Here is an 11,175-nt window from a genome sequence, read left to right on the forward strand (position 1 = left end):
GCAGAGGCAAAATGCCACCAGTCTTTTTCTGAAAGCACAACAAGAGTCACCTTTATTCCAATTCCCAACAAATTCCTCATCACCAACTGAGACCATGTCAGCATGGACTTCATTGTCCGTATCACTATCAGCATTTTGGGCAAAGCCATTCAACAACTCTCTAGGAAGTTTCAAACTGTCCCACATCTTCCTATTTTTGGCACTCCAAACTGTTACAACCTCTGCCTGTTACCCAGTTCCAAAGTCACTTCCACATTTTTTGGTAAAATTATAGCAGTATCCCACTTTCTGTGGTACCAATTGACTGTATTAATCCATTTTCATACTGCTATGAAGAACTGCCTGACACTGGGTAATTTATAAAGGAAAGAGGTTTAATCGACTCACAGTTCAGCATGGGTGGGGAGGCCTCAGGAAACTTACAATCATGGCAGAAGTTGAACAGGAAGCAAGGCACCTTCTTCACGAGGTGGCAGGAAGAAGAAGTGCTGAGTGAAGCGGGAAAGAGCCCATTTAAAACCATCAAATCTTGTGAGAACTCACTCTCATGAGAATAGCATAGGGGAAATCAGTCCCTGATTCAATCACCTCCCACCAAGTCCCTCCCTCAACACATGGGGATTATAATGATTACAATTTGAGATGAGACTTGGGTGAGGACACAGAGCCAAACACTATCAATCGTTAGACATCATTATACAATGTATATTTGTGAATGAAAACTATGTAAGGAAAACAAAAACTATCTTAAAAAATAGATACTGAGTTTTGACAAAAAGCATTTATTTTTCCCCTCTGAGATTCTGAATAGGAGTTCAAAGAACCATATATTTGGGAATTAAATACAGTCATTAATTGCCTCTGGCAGGGGTATGAAAAGAGTCATACTGTTTCTTGTGTAGTAGAAATCAACCTCCTAGCTTAAGCTTGAGCTTCCAGGTTTATGTAAGAAGTTGGTGAGGAAAACATTTACTGTGGCTTCCACAAGGTTTAGGTAGGTTGAGTTCTTAATAGTCCAGATGTAAAAGTTACATAGCTTATGAGAGAAATTGCAGTAAAATATTTATATGAATTTCATTTCTCCTATATTGGATTTTGCATTTACCACAAAGTGACTGCGTTTGATTTCCTACAAAGCGAGAAAGAGCTATTAAGTTATTAAAACAACAAATTAGCGAACAGATTGTTTGAAAGAAGTTTTTGGGTTTTGTTTTTGGCTTTTGGAAGCGTAAGTTGGGTTGTATTCATTTGCCAGGAAATTAATCATGTAGTTTAATATGCCCCTACATATCAAAGACAGCTAAACAGTTCACAAAACAAATAGCCGAAGATTAGCAAGTACATATCTAAATCATTTCTTAGTTTACCTGTATGATATTTAATACAATAAATTGATACAAAATGATTATTTTAGCAATTATAAGATAATCTAGATTTAAAATTATTTCATTCTAATGTACAGTTTTTTCAATTATAATTATTAAAATATTCAGGTTAATCTAGTTATTAATTCCAATTTAAAAACATGTATATGTGTGTATGCACACATATGTTTATAAAAGAAAACAATTCAGTGTTATTAATAATCTGGAAAGGTAAAATGGAAATTAGCTATATTTCTTTCTTTACTTCTGCCCCATCCTGTCTTACAGTCTTATACTATCTTATAGTCACAAAAACATCTGCTAGATCAGTAGTAAAATTTTAAATGGAATTTCCTAAATTAGGAAGACTATATTTTGGTTACTGCAATATATTTTAAAATTTACTTTATCATTATTATTTTTATTTTTTAATTTCTATTTTTATTTTAGATGAAAGGGGAACATGTGCAGGTTTGTTACAATGGTATATTGCATTATGTTGAGGTTTGGGGCTTCTATTGATCCCCTCATTCACATAGTGAACATGAGATGCAAAAAAAGTTTCTCAGCTCTTGTCTGCTTCCCTCCATTCCTTCTTTTGGACTCCCCACTGTCTATTGTTATCATCTTTATGTCTGAGTGGACCCAAAATTTAGCTCCCTCTTATAAGTAAGAACATGCAGTGTTTGATTTTTTTCATTCCTACATTACTTTCTACATTACTACATTTCCTACACTAATTCACTTAGGATAACAGCTTCCAGTTGCATCATTAATTCACTTAGAATAATGGCCTACAGCTGCACCCAGATTGTTGCAAAGGACATGGTGTTGTTCTTTTTATGGCTGCATGGTATTCCATGGTCTATGTGTACCACATTTTCTTAATCCAATCCACCACTAATGGGCACCTAGGTTGATTCCATGTCTTTGATATTGTGAACAGTGCTGCAATGAACATATGAGTGCATGTGTCTTCTTGGCAGAACATTTTATTTGCTTTTCGATATATGCTCAGTGATGAGATTGCTGGGTTGAATAGTAATTGTGTTTCAAGTTTTCTGAGAGATCTCCAAACTGCTTTCCACAGTGACTGAACTGAGTTATATTTCCACCAAAAGTGTGTAAGTGTTCCCCTTTTTCCGCAGTCTCACCAGCATCTATTGTTTTTTGACTTTTTAGTAATTGCCATTCTGAGTGGTGTGAGATGGTATATCACTGTGCTTTTGATTTGCATTTTTTTGATATATGATGATTTGTGATTATCATATATTTCTTGGCCACTTGTATGTCTTTTTTTTTTTTTTTTTTTGAGAAATGTCTGTTCATATTATTAGCCAGCTTTTAAATGGGGGTTATTTCTTTTTTGCTTGTTGAATAGTTGAAGTTTCCTATGGATTCTGGATATTAGACCTTTGTCAGGTACATATTTTGTGAATATTTTCTCTCACTCCATAGGTTGTCTGTTTACTCTGTTGACAGCCTATTTTGCTATGCCAAAGTTCTTTAGTTTAATCAGTGTTCCCACTTGTTAATTTGTTGTTGTTGTTGTTGTTGTTGTTGTTGTGGCAATTGCTTTTCAGGGCCTAGTCATAAGCTGTTTCCCAAGGCCAATGTGCAGAATGGCATTTCCTAGATTTCCCTCTGGAATTATCATAGTTAGAGGTCTTACATTTAAATCTTTCATCCATTTTGAGTTAATTTTTGTATATGGTGGAAGATAAGAGCCCACCTTCATTCTTCTGCATATGACTAGCCTGCTATTCCAGCACCATCTATTGAATAGGGAGTCCTTTTCCCGTTGCTTATTTTTCTCAACTGTGTTGAAAATCAGATGGCTGTAGGTGTATGACGTTATTTCTATGTTCTCTATTCTGTTCCTTTTCTCTATGAATCTGTTTTGTTTTGTTTGTTTGTTTGTTTGTTTTTGCCAGTACCATGCTGTCTTAGTTACTATACTCTTATAGTATGAAGTGAGATAATGTGATGCCTCCAGCTTTATTCTTTTTGCTTAGGATTGCTTAGCCAATTCAGGCTCTTTTTCATTCCATGTGAATTTCAGAATAGATTTCTCTAATTGTGTGAGAAATGACATTAGTAGTTTGATAAAAATAACATTGAATCCGTAGATTGATTTAGACAGTATGGCCATTTTAATAATACTGATTATTTCAATCCATAAGCATGAACTGTTTCTCCATTTACTTGTGTCATCTCTTATTTCATCCTGCAGTGCTTTGTGGTTCTCCCTGTACAGATGTTTCACTTGCTTCATTAGATGTATTCCTAGATATTTTCTTTTTTTGTACGGCTATTTTAAATGTGATTATGTCCTATTTGACTCTCAGCTTCAGTGGTGTTGATAAATAGAAATAATACTGATTTCTGTACATTAATTTTGTTTTATGAAACTTTACTGAGGTTGTTTATCAGTACCAAGAGCTTTTGGGAAGAGTCTTTAGTGTTTTCTAGGGATAGAATCATAATGTCAGTGCAGATAGTTTGATTTTTTTTCCTCCTATTTGGATGCCTTTTATTTCTTTCTCTTGCCTCATTGCTCTTGCTAGAACTTCCACTACTGTGTTGAATAGGAGTGGTGAGACCGGGCATTCTTGTTTTATTTCAGTTCATAAGACGAATGCTTCCAGCTTTTGCCCGTTCAGTATGATGTTGGTGGTGAATTTGTGATAGGTGGCTCTTATCATTTTCAGATATGTTCCGTCTATGCCTAGTTCGCTGAGGGGTTTTTATCACAAAGGAATTTTGGATTTTATTAAATGCTTTTTCTGTATCTATTAAGATGATCAAATTTTTTAAGTATCATGTTTATGTGATGAATCACATTCATTTATTTGTATATGTTGAACCAACCTTGCATCCCAGAAATGAAACCTGCCTGGTCATGATGAATTAACTTTTTGGTGTGTGGCTGGATTCGGTTGGCTAGCATTTTGTTGGGGATTTTTGTGCCTGTGTTTATCAGGGATATTGGCCTGTAGTTTTTTGTGTGTGCTGTGTCCATGCCAGATTTTGGTATTAGGATGATTATGGCTTCACAGAATGAGTCAGGGAAGAGTTCCTACTTCTCGATTTTTTGGGATAGTTACAGTAGAATTGATACCAGCTCTTCTTTGTAAATCTAGTAGAATTTTGTTAAGAATCCATCTAGTTTGGGGCTTCTTTTGATTGTTAGGTTTTTTACTACTGATTCAATCTCATTACTCATTATTGGTCTGTTTCTGATTGCATCCTGATTCTGTTTTGGGAATGTGTGGGTTTCCAGGAATTTATCCATTTTCTCTAAATTTTGTGTATTGTGTGCATAGAAATATTTGTAATATTCTTTGAGGACCTATCTTTGGTCTAGCTGTGCTATCATTTGTAATATCACCTTTGTTATTGCTAAGTGTGCTTATTTTGGATCTTCTCTCTTTTTTTCATTGTTAATCTAACTAGTTGTCTATTAATCTTCTTTATCCTTTTATCCTTTCAAAAAAAAAAAAAAAAACTTTTGGTGTTGATGATTCCCTGTAAAGACTTTTGGTCTTAATTTCATTCAGTTCTGTTCTGATTTTAGTTATTTCTCTTCTGGCTTTAGGGTTAGTTTTTTCTTGTTTTTCTAGTTTCTTTGGATGTGATGTTAGAACATTAATTTGAGATATTTCTAACTTTTTAAGGTTTGCACCAAGCACTATACACTTTCCTCTTAACACCATTTTTGCTGCATCCCAGAGATTTTGGTATGTTGTGTATCCGTTCTCATTTATTTCAAATAATTTTTTCACTTGTGCCTTAATTTTGTTGTTTACCCCAAAGTCATGCAGGAGCAAGTTGTTTAATTTCCATGTAAAAATGTGTGGTTTGGGGATATCTTGGTACTGGTTTTCTATTTTTATTCCTTTGTGGTCCCAAAGTATGGTTGGTATATACGTATTTTTTATTTATAGAGACTAGCTTTGTTACTGAGCGTTTACTTGATCTCGGAGTATGTTTTATGTACAGATGAGAAGAATATATATTCTGTGGTTGATGGGTAGAGTATTCTGCAGGTTGATCAAGTGTTGAATTCATGTCCTGAATTTTTTATTAGTTTTCTGCCTTGATGATCTGTCTAATGCTGTGAAAAAAGCGTTGACATTCACCATTTTTATTGTGTGGCTGTCTAATTGTTTTTTGTAGGTGTAGATGTGGTTATTTTATGAATCTGGTTGCTCTAGTGTTGTGTATCTATATGTATTTAGAATAGTTAAGTCTTCTTGTTGAATTGATCCCTTTATCATTAAGTAATGCCCTTTTTTTTTTCTGTTGTTGGTGTAAAGTCTATTTTGTCTGATGTAAGAATAGTGAACTCTGCTCATTTTGTTTTCCATTTGCATGGTAGAGCTTTCTCCAGACCTTTACTTTGAACCTATTGGTGTCATTATGTGTGAGATGAGTCTCTTGAAGACAGCAGATGTGTTATTTTTTATTTTTTTTATTTCTTTTTAACACAACTTGCAACTCTATGCCATTTAAATAGGGCTTTTAGACTGTTTAAGTTCAAGGTTAATATTGATATATGAAGCTTTGATTTGATCTCTATGTCATTAACTGGTCACTTTGTGGTTTCTATTGTTGGTTGCTTTTTTAGAGTCTATGGGCTATGTAATTGATGTGTTTTTGTTTTTGTGGTAACAGGTTTTGTTCCTTTGTGTTCATGTCTAGAACTCCCTAAATGAGCTCTTATTAGGCAGGTCTAGTGGTTAAAAATTCCCTTAACACTTGCTTGTCTGGGAAACATTTTATTTCTTCTTCACTTATGAAGGCAGGATATAAAATTCTTGGTTGGAATTGCTTTTCTTTAATAATGCTGAAAATAAGTCACCAATCTCTGCTGTCTTGTAAGGTTTCTGTTGAAAAGTTCACTGTTAACCTGAGGAAGTTCCTATTGTATGTGATCTGACCTTTTTCTCTAGCTGTCTTTAAGATTTTTTCTTAGCATTGGCCTTAGATAGTCTGGTGACTATATGCCTTGGTGATATTCATTTTGTAAAGTATCTTGCAGGTCTTCTCTGGATTTCTTGTATCAGGATGCTCCCTCTTCAGGGAGACTAGGGAAATTTACCTGAATTATTTTCTCAAACGTGTCTTTTTGGTTGTTTATTTTTTCTCCTCTCTCAAGAATGCCAATAATTTGTAGATTTGATTACTTTATATAATCTTATAGTCCTTGAAGATTTTTAAAAATTATTTTCTCTTTATTTTTGTCTGACTGAGTTAGTTCAAAAGATTGTCCTTCAAACCTGAAATTCTCTCTTCTGCTTAATGCATCTGTCAGGTAAAGAAGTTGGGATAACAATTACAGCTGATTTTTGGTAAGTACCTTCATAGCCTTGTGTGAAACTACTGCTCCTCCAAGGACTAGATTGAGAAAGAAAATTCTGGCTTTCCTTTTGGAAAAAGGTCAAAGTCAAAGTCTAAGGAGCCTACAGGTCAGACGAAAATTACTTTATGAACTGAACTGGAAGTTTGGTAGAAAGATGAAAACTGCGTGAATCAGAAAGAGACAGTACAGAGAGGGAAAACACAGAGCTTAAAGAAGTTTTGTAGGAGTGTTTGTCCTGAGAAAGTAGTGTCCTTGTTCAGAGCTCAGTTCCAGAAGAGGTCATAGTAACATGACTTCTTAATCTAAGATGTGTGGTTTCTCAGCAGCATCTCAGGCAAAGAGATTTGAATATGCTGATTTCAACATTTCTGGAAATGTGGACAAGGCCTCAGTGAAAGAAGGGTGAGGGAACAGGGCAGATCCAGCAGAGGTGTTGCAACTAATATAGTAATTCTTGGCAGAAGTGTTTGATTTTTTTCCAAGTTTGATGAAGTTATTCTTGGCTATCAACCATAAAAGAGAGCTTCCTGGAGAGCCTTCATGGGATAATTCAAGAACCCCTAGGACTATAGAGACCATAGAAGTACTGGAAAGATGTGAAGGGGCCAGGTGTGAGATAATAAAGAGCGGTGAGGACTATGGGGAACTGGAAAATGTATGTCAATCTAGACGTAGCAGCCTCTTTTCCAGTCCAACAGATGGTTGTCCTGAGGGGATGTGCGGGTCTAGTATTTCAGGATTTTCTATTTTTTTTAAAAAAAGGAATCTAAATCTGATGTGAAATATTTTATTTTGTGTCTTTGTTGTACAATGCCTTCTGCTGAGACCCCATATTGTGAATTTGCCATTTTTGTGTATATCCTTATTCCTTTTGGGTAAGTGCTTAGTCTATATTATTTTTATAGAATCTCGGTGGAGAATAAGTTAAGCAATTTTAACTTCATCCCATGAAAAGAGGAAGTTTCTTCCACCAGATGCTGTCATTCACCTTCTCATTGCCCTTGTGTGAAACGTGTTTCCTAAATCTGGCTAATTGGAACTTCTCTCCTAAGATTTTGATTCTCAACTAATGTAAGGACAAAAAAAAATAGTATTCATTTTTTCCAGCAGTGGATCTCAGGTGAAACTGTCAAGTGATTTCTTTTGTGAAGACTTTTGGTAACTGCCTGGTAGCTATTTCTTCCAAGCCTGGTTCTTCAGCCTTCTTTTCCAACATACCCTTTAAAAATGTTCCATTTGCTTAAATTTACCAGTTCCCCAGAGTTTATTTCAGTTACTTACAACAAAAGAGCCCAAGTCACTATACTCCTAGTGTAATGAACAGAACAACAAAGAAAAGAAGGGCGCTACACCAAGAATTCTATTGATCTATTGGTAGGCATGTTTTTCTTTATAACCATGGTCTGTAGCACCTTCCCAAAGGATGCTGCTGTGAAATTTCTGCCTGGTATTTTCTGCAGGGATGATCTTCCTAAACATAGTCAAACTAGTCTCAGGCTGGATGCTGCGGCTTTATGATCCCAGCACTTTGGGAAACCAAGGCAAGAGGACTGCTTGAGGACAGGAGACAGAGGCCAGCCTTGGTAACATAGCAAGACACTGTCTCTACAAAAAGTAAACGTAAAGAAAATAAATTTTAGAGAAAAGTCACCTCTACTGAAGCACTTCACATAGAACAGCCTCCCTAACCAGGGCTTGCAAAATTAAGCAATAAAAGAAATGCATTGGGGGATCAGGATGGTAACATGGGGCAGGAAGATGTTTCATATCCTGTCCATTTCTGCATTTCCCTCCTCATGGGTCCCTGTGGTCTTTGCATGACTCAGCATCAAGTAGTCCCCTTATGGGGAGTATGCACAACAAAGGTTAAAATCATGGCTTTTCAGAAACATTCACTTGAGTTCAAATTCTGGATTTGCCACTTACTAGCTTTGAATGACAAGATGGATTTTTGTGTCTGAAGCCATTCTTCTCAACTGTAGAGGAAGCAAATAATCACTCGCTTACTGAACTTTGTTGAGAACTAGATGACATGATGCCATAAAGTGCTTAGCACATAGTCCAGAACATGTTAAGGATTCATAGATTAATTTGCAGTGGTCTATAAGTTTCAGGATATTGATAGCCAGTAGGTACCAGGATAATAGCTGAAGATAAATGAAAATTATGGTCCTTTTTATAAACTCAGTCTAGTCAGAGCATCCCAACATTCATTTAGGTGATGGAGGAAGAGGATATGCTAATAGAAATAATTTTTTTGGAGCAATAGCAGAGTCCACTTGGTAGTTAAGTATTAACTTCTTACAATCTATTCACTGTGTATTATTTTATATTGATCTCATGATCATTTTTTAAATGAAGCACATCAATAATTAAAATGCTTAACTTTCATTGATAAATTTAGCTAAAAAGAATATACTAGTGTTTCTTAAATTTAGCTAATGTTATTATCACCTGAAGACGTCTTAGAAATAGGCATCATCCCAAATCAAACAAATAAAAATATCTGGGGAGTGAACCCAGGCATTAGAATTTTTTAAAGACTCCCCAGATTATTCCAATATACATCCTAAATTGAGAACGTCTATATGAGATGAGAAAAACAAAAACATTCCCCCAACATCACATAGGAAGTGGGAAACTTCAAAAATGAATGAGAAATAAGAGTAATTTTTTAAAACCTTAATTCTAAATGTCATACTTTAGATGGTTCTGAAAACAATAGGAAAAGCAAGAGAAAAGCTGTTTAAAATGGAAAGCACTATTGTCATGTGACAATCATGGTTGTTCTGTAAATATCTGTACAGTACAGGTTTTAATGATAAAAGACAACGCTGAAATGTCACAAAAATGTGTTTACAAAACAAAAATATGACTTTTATTCGGTAAGTTATAGTTCTGTATCTACTTGAAAATCAAATCTGCCCGAATAATCCTAATAGTGTCTCTTCTATTCAGTTAAATAAAGATTTCTTAACTCCAGCACTGTGGACATGTTGGATCAGCTCATTTTTTGTGGGGTGGGAGTGAGGGTGAGGCAGTATCCTGTGCATTGTAAGATGTTTAGCAACATCTCTGGCCCCCACCAACTAGATACCAACACCACCACCACTCCTAGCTGTGACAATGAAAAATGTCTCTAAACATGATTACATGTTCCCTAGGGGCAAAATAACCTGACTAAGAACCACTGTGTTAAATGGACCACACATTTGCACCTCATGCAACATATATCAGTGTTTGCCCTATCTCCATTTAAACATATTTCATATACTCAAAATAAGAAATAAGGAAACAAAGACTGATTTTAATTTACACGATGTTGGCTTATGAAAATATATATAGATAGATAAAGAAAGTTTAAGAAAGTGCTAGAACCAGACTGTTCCAAGGAATAAGTTTGCAGACTGCATTAAATGCTTGGCATTGAGTCTCTATGAAAGAAACGTGGATTTGAGGGGAAAAAAAATATTGTAGTACATGTGTATACATGTCATATATACACATATATATGTATATAAACACACATGCACACATATTAGAAATCATGAGCCCACACCAATACCTTTAATATGTTTTGTCCTCACAGAATTCTTTTTTTCCTTCCCCATTCCTTATTTAAATGCCACTTCTTTCATAGTGAGAACTCTGACTCTCAATAATATCAATATATTTACTCATTTGCTTAGTCCTATAATACATCCTAGTTTCAGGATCGCTTTGCCCACATAACAAAAAAGATTTTGCAGTTTTCCCCAAAAACATGCTCCTAAAGATTTAAATGTATTCATAAACCACTTGGATTAGATTTTCGCTTCTTTTCTTTTCAGTTTGATTAAGATTTATTTGAAATACAATTGTGTTTGTTTTTTTCTTTTAGTTTACATTTTTTTTCTGAAAACAGAAACAAAAACTAACATGTAATATAAAATTGCTTTTATTGTAAATAGCCCTTTACAATGTAAACAAATATGTTGATATTATAAAACCACTGGCTCTCATTTGTTTTAATACGGTAAAATTAAATAACCTTTCACATTAAAAATATACTCTCTAGTTTTAGAAATGAGAAATGATTTTCCTTCTTGCCATTAAATGTTTTGACTGCATGGATCAGGAGGACATTTAATTGACTAAACATTCAATTAAGTAAGGTCTTTTGAGGCCCCCTCTCTCTGAATGAAAGTATTTTACACAAATTGTGGTTTTAATCAGGACACATGGGTGTCTGACCCGGGAATGTTTGCTGACAAGCTCAGGGTCTCATTGGCCCCACTGGTTCTCCTAATTCAGAAACTATTAATAGTGCAAAGTTAATTAAACTGGTAGCATATTATAAATGCAGCTGTTGTGATTTCTGAGTCAATCTAATATGTCAGTGCGGTATATTGTATAGTCTCAGATTTGGTATCTGACAACCTTGGATTAAATTTTTATCTCTAGATT

The sequence above is a fragment of the Papio anubis genome, chromosome 6, assembly GCF_008728515.1.
Source record: "Papio anubis isolate 15944 chromosome 6, Panubis1.0, whole genome shotgun sequence".
Classification (NCBI taxonomy): Eukaryota; Metazoa; Chordata; class Mammalia; order Primates; family Cercopithecidae; genus Papio; species Papio anubis.